General features: G+C 43.0%; 1 protein-coding gene across 1 annotated transcript in view; it reads right to left on the reverse strand.

The window, feature by feature from the left end:
- The window catches only part of LHFPL6 (LHFPL tetraspan subfamily member 6), a 219,053-nt gene that overhangs the window by 67,292 nt on the left and 123,936 nt on the right, over positions 1–27,825 (reverse strand). The window lies entirely within an intron of this gene.

The raw sequence follows: 27,825 nt of genomic DNA on the forward strand, positions 1-27,825 counted from the left end.
GTGGGCCAGGTTCAAGTAATAAAGTACTACTCTACGTCAGGCTGACAGAATCTGGCCTCTATCTTTTTTTAAACACATCAGTTCTGAAGAAGGCTGACCTAGTGATCCAAATGCTAATAAGCGATAGTCACATAAACACCACCTTATACCGGAAACCTACTGATCGCTATTCCTACCTACATGCCTCCAGCTTTCACCCAGACCACACCACACGATCCATCGTCTATAGCCAAGCTCTGCGATACAACCGCATTTGCTCCAACCCCTCAGACAGAGACAAATACCTACAAGATCTCTATCAAGCCATTCTTACAACTACAATACCCACCTGCTGAAGTGAAGAAACAGATAGACAGAGCCAGAAGAGTACCCAGATGTCACCTACTACAGGACAGGCCCAACAAAGATAATAACAGAACGCCACTAGCCATCACCTTCAGCCCCCAACTAAAACCTCTCCAACGCATCATTAAGGATCTACAACCTATCCTGAAAGACGACCCGTCACTCTCACAAATCTTGGGAGACAGGCCAGTCCTTACCTACAGACAGCCCCCCACCCTGAAGCAAATACTCACCAGCAACCACACACCACACAACAGAACCCCTAATCCAGGAACCTATCCTTGCAACAAAGCCCGTTGCCAACTGTGTCCACATATCTATTCAGGGGACACCATCCTAGGGCCTAATCACATCAGCCATACTATCAGAGGCTTGTTCACCTGCACATCTACCAATGTGATATATGCCATCATGTGCGAGCAATGCCCCTCTGCCATTACATTGGTCAAACCGGACAGTCTCTACATAAAGGAATCAATGGACACAAATCAGATGTCAAGAATTATAACATTCAAAAACCAGTTGGAGAACACTTCGATCTCTCTGGTCACTCGATTATAGACCTAAAAGTGGCAATTCTTCAACAAAAAATCTTCAAAAACAGACTCCAACGAGAGCCTGCTGAATTGGAATTAATTTGCAAACTGGATACGATTAACTTAGGCTTGAATAGAGACTGAGAGTGGATGTGTCATTACACAAAGTAAAACTACTTCCCCATGTTTATTCCCCCCCATTGCTCCTCAGACATTCCTGTTAACTCCGGGAAATGGCCCACCTTGATTATCACTACAAAAGGTTTTCTTCCTCCCCGCCCCCCGCTCTCCTGCTTGTAATAGCTCATCTTAAGTGATCACTCTCCTTACAGTGTGTATGGTAACACCCATTGTTTCATGTTCTGTGTGTATATAAATCTCCTCACTGTATTTTCCACTGAATGCATCCGATGAAGTGAGCTGTAGCTCACGAAAGCTTATGCTCAAATAAATTGGTTAGTCTCTAAGGTGCCACTAGTACTCCTTTCCTTTTTGCAAATGTCATTAGGAATTCTATTTTCTATTTCCACTGGCCTTTTGCGCCACTTGTATCCCAGACACTGATGAAGCATTGCCCCTAAAAAACAAACACACACACACTCTTTATTAAAAGTCTCAACGTCTTTAAAAGTTAGATCCTTCTCTTATATGCACCATATGGTGTTCAGTGGATGCTGCCTTGAAGTGAACAAAATGTAAGGCTGTACTACAAACTCTGCATTCAGCAGGAATGCAGGCCTTTCAAATGGACCAGGTACATGTGACATTGGTTAAGTGGATAATATCACATTGATGGTGACCACAAATCAGCGTTTTCTTAATATTTTAGTGGAAGTAATTCCTTAGTGAGACTGTTATAATACAATTAAAATATATTGTAGATTCAGAAGGATATCTTGCCTTTCTAAGGGACTAGTTATAGTAGCAGCCACATTAATAGTTCCTCTTGAAATCGGATTTATAAAGAATTAAAAAATTCAGCAGTAAGACCATAGCACAATGGAGGCTTGCATAATGGATCAAGATATAGCTAGATTTCATGCTCATACCATTCACGCATAAATTATGAGTTTGAATTTCTGAGATACCAAGTAAGTAGAGCACACTAGCTAGTCAATTGTTCGAAGCCAGAAAGCCTGCATAGTGCATTTCGGCATTTTTTTCAGTGTATTAATTTTCAGATTACAATACAATGAATTCATGCAGTATATTGCCTTCCTTAGACACACCATCAGAGAGCATTTTAGAAAAAGTCTCTCATACGCTAAATGGGAAAGGAGGGGTGTAAGAGCAAGTGACTCAAAGACATGGGTGGAGGAAAGAAGAACTCCAAACAGATGTGGCAAGTCACATGAAAAAAGAAAGTAATCTCAAATACTAAGATAATGGGGCTGTATTAAGTTAGATAGAACATATGGGCTAAAGATATAACATGACCCAGTCACCGTCCAATAATAAGCAGTATTAAACAAAATCAGGGATTGGGACACAGAGACCTCAGCTTGCTTAGTACCATGGCAAACATATAATTAAAAATAATTTTAACCTTTTATTAAAGATAAAGAAAAGAAGGCAAAACAATGAAAACATTTGAAATGTAAAGTACTAAGTAAGGCTTTCATGTTAACAGCATCCCTTGTTCCCTTTCCCTTTTGCTGGAGAAGGTTTTTAGATGGAAAAAACTTCTTGTTTGACAGTCTCTTAGATGGTATCAATGATGGTTATATCTGTCCTTTTGGGGGAAAGAGTAGTTAATTGAGATAGGCTAGAGCTGCTGCTGTTACTGTTGTTAAAATCTGATCCCATTTCATTCCAGATGCTGTTTGGAGTTCAGCTGGAGCCAGCCAGCTGAGGTGGATATGTCATCTGAGTTCCTCTCTCTGGCGCGGTCTGGTCAGGACATCTCTCAGAATCAGGATAACGAAAGCTTGGGTACCCAGGAGATGGTGAAGCTTGATTCAGTTTTTCTCCTGAAAGTCTCCTTTACTAGGACAAACAGAGGGAACGGTGGGTGAAATAGACCATCCCCTCATTATTTTGTCCACCAGGTGGGCCTACTTTACAACATACCAATTTTGGCTCACTAATTTCTGGTTCCACACTTTTCTTGTTTATCAAGCATGAATTCTAACACAGTCCTTGAGCTACATCAGTAGGCATTTTTACTTGGACTAATTCAGTCTGTCTCCCTTTCATACCTTTCCCCAACAATACCTGGCTTTATAGGTTACTGTGACATCTTATGAACTTTCACGTACTTCTTACAGTGGAGCCCACAGTTAGGGTAAATTTGTAAGCCCAATTATCACAACAGGCCATAGATAGATAAAGTGGGCTCACTAAAATGTTTCTTCCACTTGGAAAGATTCTATCACCTGCATGTACTTAAAATGGGTAAAACTGGTTCTATTACTGATATCTCTCAAAGGAGAAGCAACTCTTAAATGTGATCACCTTAGGTGGATAGGTAGAACTTTGAAAAATGGAGCTTAAGACTAGAGGAGCAGAGTTAGTGATGTTACTTCAGTAATAACAAAAGTACATATTGTTTTTTGACCTAGGAAGACAATCATTATATCTTAGGTGATTATGACAAAGCTGTTGCCAGAACAAGATGTGGGACTGTCATAAATATAAAGGGAAGGGTAAACCCCTTTAAAATCCCTCCTGGCCAGAGGAAAAATCCTCTCACCTGTAAAGGGTTAAGAAGCTAAAGGTAACCTCGCTGGCACCTGACCAAAATGACCAATGAGGAGACAAGATACTTTCAAAAGCTGGGAGGAGGGAGAAAAACAAAGGGTCTGTGTCTGTCGGTATGCTGCTTTTGCTGGGGATAGACCAGGAATGGAGTCTTAGAACTTTTAGTAAGTAATCTAGCTAGGTATGTGTTAGATTATGATTTCTTTAAATGGCTGAGAAAAGAACTGTGCTGAATAGAATGACTATTTCTGTCTGTGTGTCTTTTTTGTAATTTGAGGTTTTGCCTAGAGGGATTCTCTATGTTTTGAATCTAATTACCCTGTAAGGTATCTACCATCCTGATTTTACAGAGGTGATTCCTTTACTTCTATTTACTTCTATTTCTATTAAAAGTCTTCTTGTAAGAAAACTGAATACTTTTTCATTGTTCTCAGATCCAAGGGTTTGGGTCTGTGGTCACCTATGCAAATTGGTGAGGATTTTTACCAAATCTTTCCCAGGAAGTGGGGTGCAAGGATTGGGAGGATTTTGGGGGGAAAGACGTGTCCAAACTACGTTTCCCAGTAAACCCAGTTAGAGTTTGGTGGTGGCAGTGGATATTCCAAGGACAAAGGATAAAATTAATTTGTACCTTGGGAAAGTTTTAACCTAAGCTGGTAAAAGTAAGCTTAGGAGGTTTTCATGCAGGTCCCCACATCTGTACCCTAGAGTTCAGAGTGGGGGAGGAACCTTGACAGGGACTCTAAACTAGCCTCTACAGACTGATTTGAATAAAGGCTTCCTAATGAGGACATCACTGAGTTTTTCCTTCCAAGCCAAAGAGAAGTAGGCAAATTGGAAACTCTTGGGGGTCAGGGACTGTCTGTGCTTGTAGAGTGCTCAGCACAACATGGTCCTAGCCTGTGACTGAGGCTCAGAGGTGCTGCATGATGAATGAAGGGGTCAATCATCTGAAATATTCTTCACTACTAAAAAGGGGAATGTAAAATTATTTTTTCTTTGTCAAATTATCTATATAAAAGGCAGCAGGACACATTTATGCATTTAGTAATCTATAGTCAAATGCACAGGGAAAAAACAGTTGCAGAGAGTTTTATAGAGGAGTTTTGAATATCCTTGAATAAATGAAATCTTAATACATGAAAATTCAACTCTCAGAAATGCACATCTGCTCAAACTGTCATGCAAAAGCTTAAGCCTTGAATCTCTGTTATGTCAAAGGTTCCACTTATATTTAGAGCTACAAAGTCACAGACTGATTGTGAATGTTCTGAATGAGTCCTTAAAAAGCTTTTTTCTCCTTTGGAATCTTTTTTATGCAGACTTCAAAGCAATAACATCAGAGATATTAACAGCCCCAAAGGTTTTATTTTAAAGACAGAATAGAAAAGAGGAAATATTTTAATATTAAAAAAAATTCTTCTATATAAAATCCCAGTCTGGAGGAGGAAAAAATCTCTGATAAACCTTTCAGAATATGTGAGCCAGCCTTTGCTACAAATCCAGTACTTCATCTATCAGAAGAGGATCTGAAGGTCTTACCACTGATGGAATATAGATTGTGACAGCATCAATACTGAAAGGTACATCTTGGAAAATGTGGCAGCCAATATGCAAATACAAATTGATTGCATTCCTTCAAGTCTGTAATAGCTGTTGCCTAACAAAGTGAAGCTGTTCAGACCTGGTTATACATTCTTGAGAGCACTAGGATGCAGTAGGGCAGGCAGAGGAGGGTCCTTCTGGTAGGCCTACCCTGTATCACATCTTCACCCACCACTCTAACCTGGCTCTGAGTTGTTTATATGACAGATTTGCGTATACGCTGTCTCAGGTGTTGCCAGCCTCCACTGAGAACTATAGAACCTTGTTGCGTGCTGACCTCCAACAGGAAATATTTCTCAAGGATCAAGAATTTGGGACGTACCCACCAGCTCATGAAACAACAGCAAAGAATAAGAAAAGAACTGGGGAACTCCCCTTGCATCTCACTTGTGCATAATGGGTCAGCGGATGGGTGAGTTTTCTTGAAGTTTGTGCAGCAGAAGATAACATTCAAGGGTCAAATCCTGAATTTTAACTAAGTCCTTGTCTACACAGTGATTTGGTGAGTGGCAAGCCAGGGTGTGACTCTACAGTGCACTAGCCTGCCATGCACTAACTGGCCATGTGGACCCTGATACTACCTATTAAAAATTATGTAGTGCTAAGTTCCGATAAGCTCTGTGTTTTAACTTAGTCAACATTCCCTTCAATGTCAGGGTTTGGCCCAAATATTGAACTTTGACAAGTTCACTGAAAGGAAGATGGAAGTAGCAGTGGCATTCAAAAAATATCTTAGGAATAGTGAATTCATGAGAAACAACCCAACCAGCATTACTTAGCTTTTCAACTGGCTAGAAGAAATTATAAGGATGGTAAAAACTACTCTGATTTGCAGTCCAAATCCTGTTTTATTGTTCCTATTTGTTACATATACATTTCTAAAGATTTATATCTTCCCTCTTTGAGTAGTATTGACTGTCCAGGATCCTTCTCCACGTCAGGCTCCTTTTTTCCGTGTCAGGAATTCAGGCTCAAAATATGAAAAAAATTTCCTACTGTATCATGGCTTAATCTAACCTCTCACTCCATCTAAGTCCAGATGTACAGGAAAGACTTCCAGAAAGATCGCCTTACTTCCAGGTTGGAATATGATCCCTTTCAAACTATGTTCCTTTCCTTTTCCCCACCTTTCAAAAGTGCCAGAGAATGTCACAAAATACTCTGAAAATCACTTGTGGCAAATAAATCTGTAGAAACGCTCAGAGTGAGTGGTTACCAGACCAGTTGCTATAATTTACTTGGGAGAGGGAAAGCAGGACCTATCAATGTCCAATGAATGTACATTCCATATGCTTGTAGCAGATGTCAAAGAATGCTAGTATTTGTGGCAAAGGTGGGTGAAATTCTTTGTCACAGATTCTCAAAAGAGAGAAAAGATCTGGTTCAAACCATATGACAGGAAACCCATAGACTTCACTGGATTCCTGAACTTTGTTCTGAACACAAACACAAGACCTACTCAGAAAAGTAGGTCTTGAAAAATAAACTTCTACAGAACAGCTTTGAACATGAATTCTTTAAATACAACAGATGGCTCTATATAATTAGCATTTCATTTACAGATAGCCAAAGATAAGAAAAGCAAGAATCATCTTAATGAGTAAATGTGGAACCTGTAGTTCCACAATGTTAGTGAGTCTTAAGACTATGCACTGCCCTTCCTCCATATGCAAAAATTCACACTGACATCACTGGGACTAGTGCACGTGGAGAGAAAGTGATATATGGCTCTTCATACTTCAAAACAGATATAAACTTTGGCCCTGCCGTTATTTTTCCACCGAGAAATTTGAAAGGAATGGCAAGATCATCATTAGAGAGAAGATTTTACATGTCTTCAAATAACGTATGTAACCTTCTCTCAGCTGTTTAAACACTCTATTTACTTTACTGAGCCTTGCTGAATTTCTGCTGTGAAACACACATGTCCCTTTCTATTGTAGCCAGCCAAAGGTCCCATTTTTAGATGAGTGAAACCATCATGCTAATATGCCATGATTGATCCTTTTAGAATGATCAGGATACAAGAAATAATGAATTACAGATAATTGTCTTTCTCCCACATTTGAAAAGTAACCACTAACCCCTCCTGAGGTCAGAATTAGGCTTATCAAAAATGAAAAGGAGCCAAACTTACAAGATCAACTTACAAGATATGTGTTAGTGAAAAGGGTATAACATAGAAGTTCCCGTTTATTATTGAACACCCAAAGTGTGACTGGGGCTTTCCAGAAACAAATAAAGACATGGGGCAAAACTCTTCAGCTGGTATAAATTGGCATCAATCCACTGATTGTAAATGGAGCTACAGCGTAGATTCATTGATTTCAATTGGTTTATTTTGATTTACACCAGCTGAGATGATTCCATGGTCCAGAAGAATTTACTGTTTACTTTATTGAACAATTGAGGGCTATCAACAAACAAAAGGCAAGGAAGAGGAGAAGGAAGAGAACTGTTACAATAATCAGATCTCACACTCACTATATCCACTTTGATGGCCTGTTATTTATGACTAAGTGAGTTCGCTCCCTGTAGGCAGCATGGGAGAAGTGACTGTTTAGGAGCTCTTGGAACAAGAAGGAGGACAATGAATGGCCTGATGTACAAGTTTTGGGGTGGGGGTGGGGAGTAACCATGAATGGGGGAGCTCTATAGAAGGAAGAAGAGGATATGAAAGGGGTAGCATGGCTAGCATCACTCGCACAGCTCAGAGGTGGGGGGAAGCATGGAAGGAGATGTAATGGTGGTCAAAAAAATGGGATGTAATGTTCAAGGTTACGTTCGCAAAAATGTCTCTTTCCTGGGTGAAATTTAATTGAAATTTTGAATTTTGGGGTTGTTTGGTTTTTTTGACAAATCCTGTATCTAGCCAGAAAAAACAGGCTGAAATCGTGGAAATTTTTGGTGAAAATTTCAAACGTTTGTTTAAAATTGAAATTTATATTAAAAAAAAAAAACCCGACTTGCAATTGTGAATTCTAAATTTTTTTCACTGGCTCTGGAGAGACTGTCGTCTGTAAAGGTCAGGCTTGAGCAATGTAGGGCCTTAAAAGCATGAACAAGAAGTATGGACCCAATATACAGAAGATTACTAAAGTCTGAAAGATGTAGCTGCAGTTTTAGCTCAGAAATTGTATTGCCAATTTTGTGAGGGAATTCAGTGTTCTAGTTAGCGAAAATAAAGATAACCATCGTATTGGCAGAGCAATGGGGCTATGTTTAAAACACAGCAAAGTTGTTCTCTTTTTCTTTTTTGTTAAGCTCCAGTACATTATGAAGGAAATGCTTTGTTAAAGCAGGAGGACCAATTAAATGAAAGAAATTTCCTGGGCCACAAAAATGTTGATATCAAGTTCTAAAATTGTAGGGTTAAAAAGAAGGAGGCACCAAAGACTGAGTTTTATCTCAGTGTTTTTATTCCTGATTTTATTTCGAGGCATAGATCAAGAAGATTATCTTTTGGATCCTAATTATTTTATTTTATACAAGGACTTAGGATACAACAATGACGCATCTTTTCCGTGGCCAAGGAACAAGGAAAAATGGCAGCCAATCAGCCATTACTAAGCTTAACAGGGGAAATTAGCTGAGTATTGTGATATTTTTTCCCTCCATCTGTCGCTTTTAAAATGAATTCAGCTATTTTGAATGAGAACTTTTTGAAGGAGGAATGTGCACTCGTGAGGGTGTTCCACAAATCTTTCATATAAGTGCTTGGAAAAGATATGAGATAATAAGGAGGTACTGTCAATTGAATGAACATTAGCAAAGAATAGACAATATATCTCAGAACTTTTCAAGACAGAGTACAGTAGAACCTCAGAGTTAAGAACACCAGAGTTATGAACTGACAGGTCAACCACACACCTCATTTGGAACCAGAAGTATGCAGTTAGGCAGCAGAGACCAAAAAAAAAAAAAAAAAAAAGCAAAGACAGTATTGTAACAGTACTGTGTTAAACATAAACTACTAAAAAATGAAGGGAAAGTTTAAAAAGAGATTTGACAAGGTAAGAAAACTGTTTCTGTGCTTGTTTAATTTAGATTAAGATGGTTAAAAGCAGCATTTTTCTTTTACATAGTAAAGTTTCAAAGCTGTATTAAGTCAATGTTCAGTTGTAAACTTTTGAAAGAACAACCATAACGTTTTGTTCAGAGTTACGAACAACCTCCATTCCCGAGGTGTTCGTAACGCTGAGGTTCTACTGTAATACATCTCCTGAAGTAGAAAACATAGCCATAGCCATTATGTCCTCACTGTGATATAGGGAAGCTGGATCATGCCTTTAAGACTCACTCCTGAACAAAATATATAGCACTAACCCAGAATTCCCTATGGGGGGCTCCCTGAGCAGCATGCTCTGTTCTACTCCGCGCTGGGGCTGGAGTGTAGGTGAGTGAACCTGGCCTCATGCCCTCCCCCCCCCCCTCATTTGTGTCACTGTGAGCCCCCAAATGCACACAGAAGGAGAAAAGGCAGTCAGGCCTGGCCCTCACTCAGTCTATGCAAAGGCAAGAAGGCTTCTCGTGCCATTCGCTGCCCCTTGCTCTGTCCACACGCCTGAATGAGGGACTGCCACAATCTGTCTCCAATGAGATCAATACCATCTATCCTTCTTTCTCATTCTCTCTTTCCTTTGCCTCTACCTTCCCCTAACCACTCACAGTTGGATGGAGATAGCAAAAAGGAGCCAATACACAGCTGGACTTTGAGAGGCAACAACAAAGTACCTGGGGTGAAATCCTGGCTCCATCAAAGTCAGTGGCAAAACTCCCATGGTCTTTGGTGGGTCCAGGATTTCACCCCCACAGCAAACCTGTATAAATATTTGGATATGAATGGAACAGTGAAATTAAAATGCTTCTTCTGACATTCTCCCTTTGTAAACCTCCAAGAAGCTTACCTTGCGGGTTCCTGGGTCTCTGTGTGCTAGTAACACTCGGATGGTTTGACTTGCAGCTAATGAAATGCCCCAGATTTACTAACCACATGTCATCCAATGCTCTAAAGTTCAACCAACTTTTTTTTGACATTTTACAGCCAATTGACAAACTACACTGGAAACTGCATTTAAACAAACTGAATTGAAAGTGCTCTGTTTTGGAAACATGGCACAGATCTGGCTGCAATACAGGAAAACAGATGCTTGCTTGCTGCTGATTTTCCCTTTGGCTTTCTCTCTGGAAGGGCAAGTTAAAATCTTTTAGGAGGATCAATGAAACTAAAATAATTGTTTGAGGAAGGAAGTGATTCTGTGCATTATTTTGTTTGGGTAATAAGAGTGGGACACTCTCCAATGACAGCAAGACATTTATTAGCCATGGAAACACGTCAGACTCTGCAACTCTTCCAGATGTGCTACATAAATCAGTATCCTTTGCAAGCCAAATGTGTTGTTTTTAAGGTTCCAAAGGTACTGAGGTGGTGGCCAGATTTCATAGGGCCTGACTGTGAGAATTTACACACTTGAGTAATCCTGCTGAAGTCAGTGGGACTACTTGGGTGAGTAAGTGTTCACTGGTATAAGTAAAGGTTTTCCAATCTGGCCCACAAAGCCTATGCTAAGGTCAGAAATAAACCAACCTCAACATGTCAAGAAAAATAAAGAGGATGAATAAACGTGTGATAGAACAACCATACAATAGGTTGGCATCATTAATGATCTACATACTACTGTACTCTAGGCTAAATTAATTCCTTCCTAAATCTCGTTGGAGTGTACATGAACAGCTCATTCTGGGGAGTACTAGGAAGTCTGTTTACTTGTACCGTGACTCTTTCTGCTGATGGTTGTTCAAATAAGAACCTGGAACATATATTCCAAAGTCACAGCACATGTTGGCATGCGGCAGTTGTGACTTCCATCTTTTGTACTCTGGCCTTCCATTGTGTATCCCCATTCTCTTGGACAATTACGTGAAATACAGCGGGATGTAAATAACACCTGACGAACTTCTCATCTGTGAAGTCAGCTACTTAAACCATATAATGATAATAATTAATAACACCAGCATTTGTGACTATACTTAGTTCTAGATCAGAGGTGGGCAAACTACAGCCTGCGGGCCACGTCCGGCCCATGGGACTGTCCTGCTTGGCCCCTGAGATCCCCCGCAGGCACGCTTGCACTCTCCCACCTCCCAGGCTTTCCAATTAAGCCTATCCTGCCACTCTGAGTGGCATGGTAAGAGGGCGGGGGTAGGGAGGGTTGGATAAGGGGCGGGAGGTCCCGGGGGGGCAGACGGGGTTGTTGGATGGGGCGGAGGTTCGGGGGTGGTGATGGTCAGGAGACAGGGAGCGGGGGGGTTGGATAAGGGGTGGGGTCCTGGGGAGGCAGTTAGGGACGGGGGTCCTGGAAAGGGTGGTGAGGGGACAAGGAGCGTAGGGGTTGGATGGGTCGGGCGGGCCTGTCAGGGGGCAGGGGTGTGGATAGGGGTCAGGGCAGTCAGGGGACAGGGAGCAGGGGAGGCTGGATGGGGGCAGGGTCCCGGGGGGCGGTTAGGGGCGGAGGGCCCCAGAAAGGGGCTGTCATAAATATAAAGGGAAGGGTAAACCCCTTTGAAATCCTTCCTGGCCAGGGGAAAGCTCCTCTCACCTGTAAAGGGTTAAGAAGCTAAAGGTAACCTCGCTGGCACCTGACCAAAATGACCAATGAGAAGACAAGATACTTTCAAAAGCTGGGAGGAGGGAGAGAAACAAAGGGTCTGTGTGTCTGTCTATATGCTGGTCTTTACCGGGGATAGACCAGGAATGGAGTCTTAGAACTTTTAGTAAGTAATCTAGCTAGGTATGTGTTAGATTATGATTTCTTTAAATGGCTGAGAAAAGAATTGTGCTGAATAGAATAACTATTTCTGTCTGTGTATCTTTTTTGTAACTTAAGGTTTTGCCTAGAGGGGTTCTCTATGTTTTTGAATCTAATTACCCTGCAAGATATCTACCATCCTGATTTTACAGGGGGGATTTCTTTATTTCTATTTACTTCTATTTTTATTAAAAGTCTTCTTGTAAGAAAGCTGAATGCTTTTTCATTGTTCTCAGATCCAAGGATTTGGGTCTGTGGTCACCTATGCAAATTGGTGAGGCTTTTTATCCAACATTTCCCAGGAAAGGGGGGTGCAAGAGTTGGGAGGATTGTTCATTGTTCTTAAGATCCAAGGGTCTGGGTCTGTAGTCACCTAGGCAAATTGGTGAGGCTTTTTACCAAACCTTGTCCAGGAAGTGGGGTGCAAGGTTTTGGGAAGTATTTTGGGGGGAAGGACGCGTCCAAACAGCTCTTCCCCAGTAACCAGTATTAGTTTGGTGGTGGTAGCGGCCAGTCCAAGGACAACGGGTGGAATATTTTGTACCTTGGGGAAGTTTTGACCTAAGCTGGTAAAGATAAGCTTAGGAGATTTTTCATGCAGGTCCCCACATCTGTACCCTAGAGTTCAGAGTGGGGGAGGAACCTTGACAGGGGCGGTCAGGGGACAAGGAGCAGGGGGCAGGGGTTGGATGGGTTGGAGATTCTGAGGGGGGCAGTCAAGGGGCGGGAATTGGGATAGGCCCTCCATACCATTTCGCAACCCCGATGTGTCCCTCGGGCCAAAATGTTTGCCCACCCCTGTTCTAGATCCTGGTACACATTCAGTGAAGCCGTGGAGACAGGGGGAGTGAAAATAACTCTCAGTTACTCTGTTACACCTGGCTGCTCATTGGCCCCAAAGGCTGGTCCAGTACCTGAGGATCATTGGAGTATAGGGATCATAGAATCACAGAATATCAGGGTTGGAAGGGACCTCAGGAGGTCATCTAGTCCAACCCCCTGCTCAAAGCAGGACCAATCCCCAACTAAATCAACTAAATCTAAAACGGGGGTATTCCGAGGACCCCTTTGTCCTCAGAATACCCCCGTGCCTTGGGCCAGGAGGAGGGGCTAGCACACAGCATCTACAGTCCTTCCCCCTGTGTTCCTTTTAAATAAGAGGATTCTTCAGGGGATCAGTTAAATCTTTCCAGGTGCTTTGTGCTGCCAGAGAAGATCTAAAGCCTACAAGCCTGAGCTCCTGTCCTACGGCTAATAAATGAATCTACCATGCTAAAATGAGTTAGTTGTTTCAGGTTAGCTTCAGCAAAGTATATAGTGGGGACCCAGCCCAGCAACTCTCCAGTGTTGAGTGCATGCCATTCCTCACAGGAGGTGTTCCTTCTAGGTTCAGGCCTTGCAACGCCACTGAGTGAATTTAAGAAGAGACAATTAAACAGACCAAAATCTTCTACCCTGATATTTAATACAAAGCCCCCTCTTCACTTTAGTGACACTACGGGTCCATCTGCGTAGCAGCTGGGAGGTGCAATTCCCAGACCAAGTAGACGTACACACGCTAGCTCTAAAAATAGCACAGGTGGCAGCTCAGACTAGCTGCCCGAGTACAATCCCACCTGACTGCCTAGGTACATCCACAGGTGGCTAGCCCAAGCCGAAACCTATGCTGCTGAAGCCACACTTCTATTTTTAGGCACTAACTAGAGCAGAGCCAGCACATTTCCATCCACCCGAGCTGGGAATTACACCTCCTCGTTGTTTTATAAATGCGCTTCAAGTCAAACCTCTATTCCTAGTCCTTCCAGTTGCAACCAGGAATACGTCAAAGCACACTCTGATACCTTCACTGCCCTGTAACAGTGTCCACATGGTATGATACTTCCGGGCACACTGGTGCACTGTAGAGTCACACCCTGGCTTGCTGCACAGTATCGTCCTGTGTAGACAATCCCTTAGCTAGTGAGTGGCTTCCTCACTACAAGGGTCTTTATTAAGGGGTTTTGTCTTCTACATGGTTCTCAGCTTTTTTGGAGTCCTCTATAAGTCATTTCTTTATATCACACAAAGACTTTGGCTTCCATGAAGAGTCATATACAGAAGGTCTTGTAGTTACAACAATAGAGTGGTTAGCATCACCTGGAGTTTCATGTAAGAGGCAGATTTCTCTCTCATGTAAAGCCTCTGCCCAGCAGAACTCAGCTGAGAGATAGCATACAGTTTTCAGCATTCCTGTGCTTCATTCAATTTTCCATCTGGGCTGACTGAGGCACCAAGAGGTGTCAATGACTTGTTAAAAGGGACCAGACACATACTAAATCAGTGGCCCTGACAAGGTTAGGAATCAGCTCGCACAGACTCCCCCAATAGTTTGCTATGAGTAGTAAGCCACATGACCTAGTTAATGAGGTTTAGGAATGGAATCCATGGCAAGAGTAACGTCACAGTCAAATGCAGATGATGAAAATTGTCCAGTACATCTAAAAATGTAGTTTTACATTTTTTTTAAATGTAAAATTTTAAAAACCGAGGTAATCTTTAGATGATAATTTGCTACTAATACAGAAAGGACTACATTAGCACTTGCTCTCTAATTGATATACCATTCTTTTAGCATTCAGTTTCAGCACAAGCTGGAGAGTTGTTAAACATCTAAAGATCACCTTTTGGAAATGAAGAAGTCTGAGTAGGTGTATTATTAAATTATCTCCATCCATCAAATGACTCACTGTTTGAAGGACCCACAGCTAATATTTTGGTTCAAATGTTGCTTAATCTAATTGTAGCTATAATTTTAACCCTCCAAAAAGATCTGCAAAAAGGGAACGAATGTTATTTGTCTTTATACTGAATGAGACATTTTTACATCCCTTCTGTTCCTTGCCTGTCTCTCTTGGATGTGTCATCAGGATTAAGCAGTACAGCACAGACAGCAGGCTTTATGACATCCTAAAACATAGCTTTTAGTATCTCCAGTTATTACTGGAAAACTATTTATCTTTAGCTGGAAGCTGATTTAGCAATTTGTGAAAATGCACAAAGTAGGGAGAAAAAAGAATTTTCAATAAAGAGAATGAAATGGCCTATGTAACTATAGGTCAACATTTTCTAAAGTGACTAGTCATTTAGGTGCAACAGTTTTTGGGGCATAACTTAAGACCTATACGAGGTTGGCTTGCCCTTAAGGGCCGAAGCTAGCCAACCTGATTACAGTATGAGCCACATCTGGGAGACATCAGGGTGACTGCTCTATGAAAAGCAGCAGGAGGATGAAATGAAGGGACGAAGTGTAGAGAGACTGCAGGTAGTTGGAAGGACTCCTGCAGGGAAGACCCTGAGACTAAGGGAGCCCAGGGAACAGAAGTCTCCTGTGGAGAAATCTGGATGGCATTTGGGCCTAGAAATTTGGGGCCTACAGGCCTTCGCCAGAAGGCTCCGCTCCACCTAGGAAGAGCTGGGAAGATGGGCTGTGAGACCAGACTGGGATGGAAGAAGCACTCTGGCTTGGGAGAGAAATCACTAGTGCTAAGTACAGACTGTTGTCTGGTGATGGACTTTGTTAAGCGTTGTTTCTGTTGTAAGATGAGCCCTATGCAGGGTGTGTGGTTAGTCACATGAAAGGCTGTGTGGTTAGTCACATGAAAGGCTGTGTGCAGTTCTTAAGAGCTAAATGAATCAGGGTGTCTGCAAAGTGATACCTAGCCATGAACATTATAAACAGCCACCCCTCTACACGACCTCTTAAAGGTGCCCGATTATTGGAAAGTGTTGAGTATCCACCGTCTGAAAATCAGAACCCAAAATCACTGGCCCCTTTTGAAAATGTGTAAGCCATTGTTCAAGACTTCCAGATTTTGGGAATAAAACTGCAGTTGCTATTTTTACAACATAGTGAACAAAATGATATGGAAGAAAAGGACTGACATATTGTTGTGTGAAAGGCAATTTCAGGTTTGTCACGCACCACACTTCCCTTTTTTTGATGATGAGGAGAGTCCCTCGCTGAAAACAGCGGTGCTTTTGGTTTTGTTTTCATCTTTATGAGTGCAAATTATGGTTAAAGTAGGCTTAGAAACCATAAAACACAGTCTGGAAAGACTCTATGCATCACGGAGCCTTGGGCCAAATTACTCCTTTAAGTTACAGCATGGTGCTGGAATCACAAGCAGGCTCAGTGTGTGTGTGATCCTCACCCCTGGTCTAGCCCCTTTACATCAGGTAAAAGGGATGGGCAAAGGGGCTGTAGAAGCTGTATACCCAACTGGGGGAGGTTTTCCTCCCCTGTTCCCCCCGGCTCAAGCACTGTGGAGGATAGCTGTAAGATTGCCTTTGCAGTCCACAGGACATACCCAGGATGCTGCCATAATTTAGGCCCCCAGGGCCATCTAAGTTATGTCCGAGGCCTCTCCATCTGCAACAGCAGCATAGCATTGGGGAGGGTGCAAAGGTAGCTTAAAATCACCTTGGCCTGCTCCCACTGTCTGCGAGTTCTCTTAGAGGTACCACAAGGAATCCCACCCAATGACTCCAAGCGCTTGACAAGTGCGGCCACACAGTTCCACTGTCTGACAGCGTACAGCAGTCCTGCAGCCCGCAGGTTGCCCACCACTGACGTACGGAGTGTACTTCCTCCCTTTGTGGGGTGAGCTCTCATCTCCCTACTCCTCTGGGCCAGCAGCATTGCTACTGCTGTGTAGTCTTTACTCTCCCAGTGAAAGGACTGTGACTGTCCCCAGCTCCTGAGCAGGTATGCCTATCTCACACCCCACAAACAAGACCAGGCTCAACTGAATTCTTCTTTCACTTACACCAGTGTAAATCTGAAGTAGTTTATTGCTATACATGGTGTTAATCCAGATTTACACAGAGTAGAATTTAGCCTACTGTGTACAAATAGTGGGTGGAAAGAATGTAGCACCACAGACAGCAACAGCTCAAAAGTAATAAAGCAAACACATTATGAAAACAGTTATAATTTCTTTCCTCCAGAGAGCGAGGCTGTCAAATATTGTATTACCTTTCTTCTAGCAAACCCAGTGGTATTTATTGTATGTTATGAAGTGTGTACATTATCTGCATGAGTTATTAGTGGCAAACAGCATTACAAAATGAGAAAGCAGATGAAAGTATTTTTACTGGTGTTGAGTTATGAAATGAAAGCTTCTATCAAATGAGCAAAACACAGTTGAAAAGTGCAGAAATCAAGGAAATTAAATACAAAGTGAAATATATTATTAAACAACTTGGCTACTGTATTTACAGGGAAGAAGGACTTTGCATTTCCCTCTCTTGTTTTTAGCAGACACTTTTATACATTCAGCAAAGAGAGAAGGAGTGTGAGCATGTTATTCAATGTGGTGGCTAGCATGAATTTAATGTTCTTATTCACACATGTTTTTTGACCCTGGGTTGGTTTTTAGCTCTGGGACAAAATTGTTCTCAACTCACTTTGGCCTTGGAGAAATTGATCTTTTCTAAAGTTTGCATGAGTAGAAAGGGCCCTTGCTGGAGAATTCAGAATGACTAAAGTGAATCAGAATAATAAGCTCTCCGAAGGTACCTGCAAATGAGATGCCAAACACTAAGGGAGTTCCTTGTTAATATATTTAAGTGAAAACTTTTACAAAAGTAAACATCATTGTATTCTATTGCATTTTATTCTGTTCTGATTCTCTCCCAGTCTCCATCACTATTGCTTCTTTGTCACTTTCCTGACATTTTTTCTAGCTAGCCAAAAAAGAGGACTCCTATGTGCTGTTTTCCCAGCAGTCGCTTCTCCTATGGCCACAGAGCATCCATTAAACATTCCTCAGAACATACAGATCTTGCTGAACCACAAAGCACAGACTGAGTACCTCCAGTTCAGAGAAATTCATGTGGTGGATGGGTCTCCAAGGCTGTTGGGAATGTAGATTGGTTTGGAATGATCTGGTGATGTCACTTGAAGGAGTGGACGCACTTTGTGGATGTTGCTGTGTGCTGACTGGCAGGTGAAGTGATGTCAGAGGAAAGGAAAAGATGGAAGAGAAATGGAGAGAAATACTGTGCAGAGACAAGTTTTGGCATCTAAAATTAGGAACAGAGAGGTTAAGGGGACCTCCTGGGTCACTGAGTCCAGTCCCTTGCTATTGCAGGCAATAATATAATCCCATTCATATACTTATCAAGATCCATCTTAAAGTCAGTTTGGTAGCCCCACTACTCCTATTGTAAGGCTGTTCCAGACCCTCACTCCTCTAATAGTTAGATACCTTCTACATTAGATCCCCAGATCTTAAAATGAGGGATTTTGGTATGACTGGATCTTGCTTTAAAATATGCTGTGTCCAGTTCGGTACCATTTTCATTATTTTGGAGTTTATTTTATCACTGTGGGAACAGCTGTTCTTGTAGTATTTACACTGAAATATTGCAGGAACAGTTTATACCTGCAATGTATTTCCAATCACAGCCATCTAGCAGGAAACCCTCAGAGGGGAGAGAGCAGATGGTGAGGCAGACAGGGAAACTGTTTCTTTTTTTAAAAAAAGAACAAGTTTAAAGAAACAAGCAGAGAAGGCAAGGGAAAGGCAGCTGCAGAAATATGAAGAAAGAGAAAAATAAACAGAGAAAACAGGAAGAAAGGAAGTGAAAGGATAGTATTAGAATATGAAATAACATGTAAGAAAATCTTCCCTGATCATCTACCTGATCTGCACACAAATTAAAATATTCTACATGAACAACATGGGCCCCACAAGCACACCCCAGTTTATTTCCTTTCACATGCATTTGTTACCCAATCCTTTTCATTTGATGTCACTTCACTATTCTGACCATTCAGATGAAATCCCTAGCTTCACTACTGTCCATCTAAAATGGCAGTCTGGGCAAGATCACTGCACCTTGCTAATATTTTCCCTTTCTGAGGGGATTGATTTCTCCTACCCCACTGAGTCCTCCCACCCGACTTTCCTTTTCACATAGGTTTCATGCACATAAGTTCCTATTGCACTGGGGCTGCCAGGAAGTGATGTAAAGGCCTCCCTTTGTTCCCCAGAGCTGAGTATTTTGCCCCCCCAATATCCATGATATTTTCTTACCCCAGAATCTGTCACAATTGCTCTCAGGCCAAAGAGCAGGACTGCGAGTCAAACACAAACTACCTCTAAAATATGATTTAGTATGAACAAATGGTAACCTGTCTTGTACATCTTTCTGGTTCACTCTTATTTGTACAGAGACTACCAAAGCCCATGTCTTTCTGTTTTTATAGTTACTTTTCAAATGCTGCCAGGACTGCCTAAGGGCCACATGGAGCCCCTACTACTTCAACCAAAGTCATGTTGCAACTGTTAATGGTGTTAGTACACCAAGGATCACTTGCAGCAGTTAATCTCTTGGAAACTGGCATGCTGCTGTAATGATTTGTCTTATTTTCTTATTTTCACAAAGGGTTTGATGTGTGCCTGTCTGCAACAGCATCAAATTGGACAACAAGACAAGATTTAAAGTCCCCATGCTGGTGCCAACCTGTGCCAAAGCTATTTTTGAACTCTGAAATTCCTGCTATCAGCTTAAACACTACAGAATATGGAAGTAAAAAATCAGACACATCCCAATCCCCCACCACATTTATTTTACATTAAGCAATACATTCCTTGAGTTGCTATTGAAATTCTCTCGCTGAGCATCATGACTAATTAATCCCTCTGAAAATTGGCAGTGACGTTCAGTCGAACTTCAGATATGGAGCTTGTCAACTCCTTTGATAGCCCTCCATGCACGTGGCAAAGGCTCAACATCATGATCAAAGCTCCCATCATTTACCCAAATGAAAACCCTATTAGTGCTAGAGTGGAAATAGGTTCAAGGATCTAAGTAAGAATATGAAAATCACTCAGATCTAATTGATTCTCTTAGCTGCAACTCAATCCCTTGTTCTTCACAGATGGGCTGCCATTTTAAATTATCAAGATGCCTGTCCCCCTAGGTCACCTCCCCCTTGACAATTGCCTTGTTGGCACTGAATGAGGAATGTAAAATGAGGATTGTATCTCGCAGACTATGCATAGACTTTCATTTAAGAAGCTGAAAAGGACAATCTCAGCTTGCCATTGTGTAGCAAAAGTGAATGTCTTGAGGAGTCCCAGTGAAAGCAGCATTTTGAGGCCGAGAACATTAAAGGATTTAAATGTGACCATACGTGACATGCAGCAGCCGCAGCCCCCTTGGAGAATGCAAGAAGGTTACTCTCTGAAAATGCTAATCAAAAGAAAAATGAAAAGGAGTACTTGTGGCACCTTAGAGACTAACCAATTTATTTGAGCATAAGCTTTCGTGAGCTACAGCTCACTTCATCGGATGCATACTGTGGAAACTGCAGAAGACATTATATACACAGAGACTATGAAACAATACCTCACCCCACTCTCCTGCTGGTAGTGGGGTGGGAGGAGGTATTGTTTCATCGTCTCTGTGTATATAATGTCTTCTGCAGTTTCCACAATATGCATCCGATGAAGTGAGCTGTAGCTCACGAAAGCTTATGCTCAAATAAATTGGTTAGTCTCTAAGGTGCCACAAGTACTCCTTTTCTTTTTGCGAATACAGACTAACACGGCTGTTACTCTGAAACCTGTCAAAAGAAAAATGATTCACTTTGGTACCAGCAGCTCCTTAAAATAACTGAGAGTGTTCTCATTTGCATTGCAAGTCTGTTTGTGTAAAGCCATGAAGAACATGGATTTAGCATAATTATGAAGTCATGTCACCAACATCTAGCTCAGAAGAACATATCCCTAAGGGCATCATAGTAGGCAACAACAAAGATCAACATGTTGAACTGCAGGGAATTTTTTTAAACCACCAAGTGCCTTCACTCATAGAGTCCTAGAATTTAAGGCCAGAAGGGACCCCCAGATCATCTAGTCTGACCTCCTGTATAGCACAGGCCACCAGCAGCACCCTGCACTAAACCCAGCAATGGAAATGAGACCAAAGTATTACAGCCCACAGGAGACTAGACTATTATGTGCCACAGGCAGAGAGTAGGAGGGTCCAAGGTGCACCAGGGCCTGAGGCCCTGGTAGTGGGAGGGAAATGATTAAGTGAGATATACCCACATAATCCTGGCAAGCGACCCGCACCCACACACTGTAAAGGAAGGCAAAAAACCCCAAGGTCACTGGCACTCTGACCTGGGGGAAAATTCCTCCCCAACCCCACATATGGCAATCAGGAGTGGGTCTCAACCAATGGCCCAATCAGCACACAGCTGTGGCCCATGTGACATCCTCAAGGACATACAGGTAGTATATATTTTGTGTGGATGTAGCCCACATAACACCTAGAAAGCTGCATATGCGGCCCACAATGGTAAATAGGTTCAGAACCACTGAGTTAGACCTTGAACATGTTAGCAAGAACCGGCCAGCCAAGAAGCTGAGAGAGTAAATGCTCTGTGCCTCCTTAGAGCCATGGCCCACCCTATTCAGTGTCCCATCTCCAATGCTTCAGTCCTATTATTTATTCTCAAAAGGCACACTTCCCTTTGCCTCAGTGCAAGAAGTCAGTGAGGCTCTTTCAGGAATCAGTATCTATGTCTTAGCATTACATTAAGGTACCATATTCTTGTAGGGCCTGATCCAAAGCCTATTTAAGTCAATAAGCATGACAGGAAAGAGAAAATACACTGTATCAATTAAATATGGTGGCAGCATTTGAGATCCAGAATTTTGGAAAATGAGAACAGGAAAAACAGCAACATATTAGCCAAGGTTCAGATTCTCAAAGGTATTTAGGCTCCTACCTTCCACTGATTTCAAATTGAGCGCAAATATCTTTGAAGACCTTGGCCCAAGTTACAAAATTCTGTGGAACTGTATTTTGCCTTTTGGCAGTTCATCGGGATGTTTCCACCCCTATGCCAAACTTGTCATTGTTAGGGATATCAACATCAACTGTGGCAGAAGAAAGAAGAATACTAATCACAAGTCTTAGCTCTAAAAAGATTTGGAATGTACTTTAATATATTGCTGTTTCAGTAGAAGGGATGACTCCAAGTCTTTAATTTGTTAGTTTATAGAGAAAAAGAACTAGAGAAGAAGACGAATTACTTGTCATTTTAAATAATTAGAACAAACATTAACTAATTAGCCCTCCAACACTACAGGAAGGTAGGTATTCCTATCCACACTTTACGAAGGGGAAACTGAGGCACATAGAAGTGAATTATTTTATCCAAGCCCATAGAGTAAATCTGTGGCCTGTCGGGATTAGATCTTAAAGTATCCTGGATATTGGCCCTGTCCCCAACCCATTATCTCACACTGCTTTTCAGAGGAAGAGAGTGGATCAAGAGAACATGCCTATTAGGCACAAAATGGTTCATATTTTGATTTCATTTAAAATAGCTCTTTTAAGTGCATAATTTGTTCGTGCATGTTAATCTAATTTGCCATAGGCTGGCAGTTCAAAGGTGGAGCATCTTCCTCTTTTCTTAAAGTAATTAGGGAACATCAGGGCCAGCTCCAGGCACCAGCTTTCCAAGCAGGCGCTTGGGGCGGCATTCAGAATGGGGCGGCAGCTGTGTCCCGCAGCGGCAATTCGGCGGCAGCTCCGCTGCTCTTCCCACCACGGTGGCTTTTGCGGAGGTGGCAATTCTGTGGCGACTGCTTAGGGCGGCGAAATTGGTAGAGCCGCCCCTGGGGAACACGCTCTTTGCCGTTAAATGATGCACCCCCTCCCTCCACCCTGTGGCTGAAAACCAGAATAAAGACTGAGTGTAGGAAAAAGAAACATGGCCATAGTAGTTATTCAAGCTAATTAGCCCTGCATGAGATGTTAGGTTTACACGACGAATGAATTCTTCTATCAGATAGTTTTATTCAATTTATCTCCGGGAATACCCTCCTGTAATAGAGGCATATATTAGTCAAGAAAGAACAATGAGTCAGTAGTTTTCAGAGATGGCGGCTGCCAACTACCGTGAATCAGGCACCACAATTGATTAATTTAAACACTAAAGATAGATTTGGTTGCTATGGTAATAAAAGAAAGGTCAAACCCCTGATCACCTTGAGGCTCACGATCCTCTGGAGATTTCATCAGCTGAAGTCCAAAAATATATTAAAAGATGCCCAGATTGCCTTGTAATGGCTTAACTATTATATCAGCTGGAAGAAATACCTACTATGTATCACCCTAGCCTCCAGAGTGCAGCTAGTTCTGACTATATACTATTTTTACAGGGTGTCATAAATAGAAAGGGAAGGGTAACCACCTTTCTGCATACAGTGCTATAAAATCCCTCCTGGCCAGAGGCAAAACCCTTTCACCTGTAAAGGGTTACGAAGCTAAGGTAACCTCGCTGGCACCTGACCCAAAATGACCAATGAGGGGAAAAGATACTTTCAAATCTGGAGGCGGGGGGGGGGGGAGAACAAAGGGTTCTGTCTGTCTGTGTGATGCTTTTGCCGGGAACAGATCAGAAATGCAAGCCTTCCAACTCAGCAGAAAGTCTTGCTTCTTATGCTGATCAATACAAGCAGTCCCAGACCACCAGAGAGGCGGGGCAAACCAGAACAAAACAGGTAGAGGGAGGAGAGAGAAACAACCCTGGTCGCAGTTGGAGCGGATACCACAAGGGACAACCTCAGACCACACCTTACTACTGGGGGCAGCCCAAGGCCCCAACTACACCCCAAGGAACACTCCAGACACCTTATCGTCCCGCCACACCATTCTCCAGCAACCTACCTCGCCCCAGTAACCCGTCAGCTGGGCGATGTTTTAAATGTAACGAGCCAGGGCATGTAAAGGCCAACTGCCCCAAGAACCCCAACAGACTACAGATCATTGCACCGGAATCACCCCAGATGCCTCCCAGATACCCTCAGAGCAGAGGGAAACTGTGAGTGTGGGGGGGAAGAAGGTCACAGCGTGGAGGGACACCGGAGCACAAGTGTCGGCTATCCATGCTTCCTTAGTGGACCCCAATTTAATCTACCCAGAGATCCAAGTGACAATTCAACCCATCAAGTCCAACTCTTTCAATTTGCCTACAGCCAAGTTGCCTGTCCAGTACAAGGGCTGGTCAGGAACATGGACTTTTGCAGTCTATGATGATTATCCCATCCCCATGCTGTTGGGGGAAGACTTGGCCAATCATATGAAGCTAGCCAAGATGGTGGGAATGGTCACCCGCAGCCAGGCTAAGCAAGCTGTCACACCTAGCTCTGTTTCGGAAACTTCTACCAGGACCCAGTCAAAGGTGATGGAACCGGACCCCAGGCCAACATCTGCAACAGCAGTAGTGGATCCAGTCACAGAGACCCAGAACCGGAACCAGAGGAACAACCAGCACCAAAACCATTGCCAGCATTGAATCCAGTACTTGCAACCCCAACATCAGAGGGCCCCACCGAACCAGCACTGGCAGCAGCCGATAACCCTACACAAGAGGCTCAGCATGAACCCTAACATAGTACACCAGCGGAGAGCGGTTTACAGTCAACGGAAACAGCCCCGTCACCTGCATCACTTCCAGAGGGACCAAGCCCAGGTCCACAATCCAATGAGGAACTGATTCTCTAGCATCAAGGGAACAGTTCCAGACCGAACAGGAAGCAGATGAAAGCCTCCAGAGAGCTTGGACGGTGGCACGGAGCAACCCACCGCCTCTCAGCTCTTCCAATTGATCCAAGTTTGTTGTAAAAAGAGGACTTTTATACACGGAAACTCTTTCTGGTGGATACCAGAAAGACTGGCATCCTCAGAAACAGTTGGTAGTTCCAACTAAGTACCGGGTAAAGCTATTAAGCTTAGCCCACGATCATCCTAGTGGCCATGCTGGGGTGAACAGAACCAAAGACCATTTGGGAAAGTTGTTCCACTGGGAGGGAATGGGCAAGGATGTTTCTACCTATGTCCGGTCTTGTGAGGTGTGCCAAAGAGTGGGAAAACCCCAAGACCAGGTCAAAGCCCCTCTCCAGCCACTACCCATCATTGAAGTTCCATTTCAGTGAGTAGCTGTGGATATTCTGGGTCCTTTTCCAAAAAAGACACCCAGAGGAAAGCAGTACATACTGACTTTCATGGATTTTGCCACCTGATGGCCGGAAGCAGTAGCTCTAAGCAACACCAGGGCTAAAAATGTGTGCCAGGCACTAACAGACATTTTTGCCAGGGTAGGTTGGCCCTCCGACATCCTCACAGATGCAGGAACTAATTTCCTGGCAGGAACTATGGAAAGCCTTTGCGAAGCTCATGGGGTAAATCACTTGGTTGCCACTCCTTACCACCATCAAACAAATGGCATGGTGGAGAAGTTTAATGGAACTTTGGGGGCCATGAAACGTAAATTCATAAATGAGCACTTCAATGATTGGGGCCTAGTGTTGCAGCAGTTGCTCTTTGCTTACAGAGCTGTACCACATCCCAGTTTAGGGTTTTCACCATTTGAACTTGTATATGGCCGCAAGGTTAAGGAGCCATTGCAGTTGGTGAAGCAGCAATGGGAGGGATTTACACCTTCTCCAGGAACTAACATTCTGGACTTCGTAACCAACCTACAAAACACCCTCCGAACCTCTTTAGCCCTTGCTAAAGAAAACCTACAGGATGTTCAAAAAGAGCAAAAAGCCTGGTATGATAAATTTGCCAGAGAGTGTTCCTTCAAATTCGGGGACCAGGTCATGGTCTTAAAGGCGCTCCAGGCCCATAAAATGGAAGCGTCGTGGGAAGGACCATTCATGGTCCAAGAGCGCCTGGGAGCTGTTAATTATCTCATAGCATTCCCCACCTCCAACCGAAAACCTAAGGTGTACCATATTGATTCTCTAAAGCCCTTTTATTCCAGAGAATTAAAGGTTTGTCAGTTTACAGCCCAGGGAGGTGACGACGCTGAGTGGCCTGAAGGTGTCTACTATGAAGGGAAAAGTGCGGGTGGCATGGAAGAGGTGAACCTCTCCATGACCCTTGGGCGTATGCAGCGACAGCAGATCAAGGAGCTGTGCACTAGCTATATGCCGACGTTCTCAGCCACCCCAGGACTGACTGAATGGGCATACCACTCCATTGACACAGGTAATGCTCACCCAATTAGAGCCCAACCTTACCGGGTGTCTCCTCAAGCTAAAACTGCTATGGGGATGGGTGTAATACAGATGGGTGTAATCTGCCCCTCTGGCAGTGCATGGCCATCTCCAGTGGTTCTAGTTCCCAAACCAGATGGGGAAATACGTTTTTGCGTGCACTACCATAAGCTAAAAGCTGTAACTCGCCCAGACAACTATCCAATGCCACGCACAGATGAACTATTGGAGAAATGGGGATGGGCCCAGTTCATCTCTACCTTGGACTTAACCAAGGGGTACTGGCAGGTTCTGCTAGATAAATCCGCCAAGGAAAGATCAGCCTTTACCACACATGTCGGGCTGTATGAATTTAATGTGCTCCCTTTCAGGCTGCGGAATGCACCCGCCACCTTTCAAAAACTTGTAGATGGTCTCCTAGTGGGATTGGGAGAATATGCAGTCACCTACCTTGACGATGAGGCCATATTTTTGGATTCCTGGGCAGAACACCTGGAACATCTACAAAAAGTCTTTGAGCGCACAAGGGAGGCAGGACTAACTGTTAAAGCTAAAAAGTGTCAAATAGGCCTAAACAGATTGACTTACCTTGGACACCAGGTGGGTCAAGGAACTATCAACCCCGTACAGGCCAAAGTGGATGCTATCCAAAAGTGGCCTGTCCCGAAGTCAAAGAAACAGGTCCAATCCTTCTTAGGCTTGGCTGGATATTACAGGCGATTTGTACCGCACTACAGCCAAATCGCCGCCCCACTGACAGACCTAACCAAAAAGAAACAGCCAAATGCAGTTCAGTGGACTGAAGAGTGTCAGAAGGCCTTTAACCAGGTTAAAGCAACACTCATGTCTGACCCTGCGCTAAGGGTCCCAGACTTTGACAAACCGATCCTAGTAACCACAGATGCGTCCGAGCGTGGTGTGGGAGCAGTCTTAATGCAGCAAGGACCGAATCAAGAATTCCATACTTTCGTGTTTCTCAGCAAGAAGCTGTCTGAGAGGGAAAGCCACTGGTCAATCAGTGAAAAGGAATGTTACACCATTGTCTATGCTCTGGAAAAGCTACGCCCATACATTTAGGGACGCTGTTTCCACCTGCAAACCGACCATGCTGCGCTACAGTGGCTTCATACCACCAAGGGAAATAACAAAACACTTATTCGGTGGAGTTTAGCTCTCCAAAATTTTGATTTCAACATACAACAAGTTTCAGGAACTTCTAACAAAGTGGCTAATGCACTCTCCCATGAAAGTTTCCTAAAATCAACTGGTTAAAATTGTCCTTGAGATGTGGAAAATATTGTTAGTCTTTATACAGTTAGTAGTATATTTAGAGGTGCATATGTCTTATTAACTCTGTTTTCTCCCAGAGCTCCAGGAAGAAATCACCCTATCTGTGATTCACCCTATCTGTGATTTGGGGAGCATGTCATAAATATTAAGGGAAGGGTAACCCCACCTTTCTGCATACAATGCTATAAAATCCCTCCTGGCCAGAGGCAAAACCCTTTCATTTGTAAATGGTTAAGAAGCTAAGGTAACCTCACTGGCACCTGACCCAAAATGACCAATGAGGAGACAAGATACTTTCACATCTGGAGGGGAGGAGGAACAAAGGGTTCTGTCTGTCTGTGTGATGCTTTTGCCGGGAACAGATCAGAAATGCAAGCCTTCCAACTCCTGTTAAGTTAGTAAGTAATCTAGCTAGAAATTGCGTTAGATTTTCTTTTGTTTAATGGCTGGTAAAATAAGCTGTGCTGA

Source organism: Caretta caretta, chromosome 1 (assembly GCF_965140235.1).
Source record: "Caretta caretta isolate rCarCar2 chromosome 1, rCarCar1.hap1, whole genome shotgun sequence".
Classification (NCBI taxonomy): Eukaryota; Metazoa; Chordata; order Testudines; family Cheloniidae; genus Caretta; species Caretta caretta.